This window comes from Epinephelus moara, chromosome 16, assembly GCF_006386435.1.
Source record: "Epinephelus moara isolate mb chromosome 16, YSFRI_EMoa_1.0, whole genome shotgun sequence".
Classification (NCBI taxonomy): Eukaryota; Metazoa; Chordata; class Actinopteri; order Perciformes; family Serranidae; genus Epinephelus; species Epinephelus moara.
Window position 1 is genome coordinate 13,409,333 of NC_065521.1, and position 814 is coordinate 13,410,146.

Genomic DNA, 814 nt, shown 5'->3' on the forward strand with positions numbered 1-814 from the left:
AGAAAAAGCTTGACTAACTTTGCACTTGAAGGGATGCCCGTTCACTTACGTTTTAACAGGTCTGACGCTTCGGCTGTATCTAGGCTAACGGCTAACATGCTAACTATTATCTGTATGTCACTAGTCACTTGAACCAAATTTAGGACGATAGGAGACGGGTTGAAATAAACCAAAATTTCCCTTTAATTTTGCTTCCAAAAAAATTTGGCTAACTGTTGGACTCCTTTTTAGTGACGTCACAGTGTTCCCAGATCTCAGACAGCCAAGGTCAGATTATGTAAATGTAAACACCTAGAAAAACTGTAAACTGAAATCATGGAGACTAACTCGGGCCCCTCTACAAGAGAGGGGCCTCAAGATTAGATCATAATGGAGGTGTTATTTTTAAGGCCCCAAGTGCTTCAGCAGGGTGCTCTCACTCCCAACTGGTCAAATAACAACGGTTGGTCAGTGGCCCTCGGCATCTGATGCCGACACACAGAGGCCCCCTTTTAGTATCTCTCTGAGATGCACTGGGCCGTGCATTATGACATGCTCCAAGCAACTGACATAATATAAAGAGCAGAAAGGTCTGCCCAGGGAAAGATGGGTCAAACAAACACAGGACTTTAATCTAGGAGACTGCTATTAATTTCCTGTTTGAAACCAAAAGGCAACACTGAGTAATTTTAACTACATAACGTAGTATGCCACATGACATACTTTAAGTTACGTTCCATTAGTAACAAGCATGCTTACGTTATGCCAAACCATGATCGTTTTTTCTAAACTTAACCAAGGTCTTTTGTTGGATAAACCTAAAAATGAAGTAACC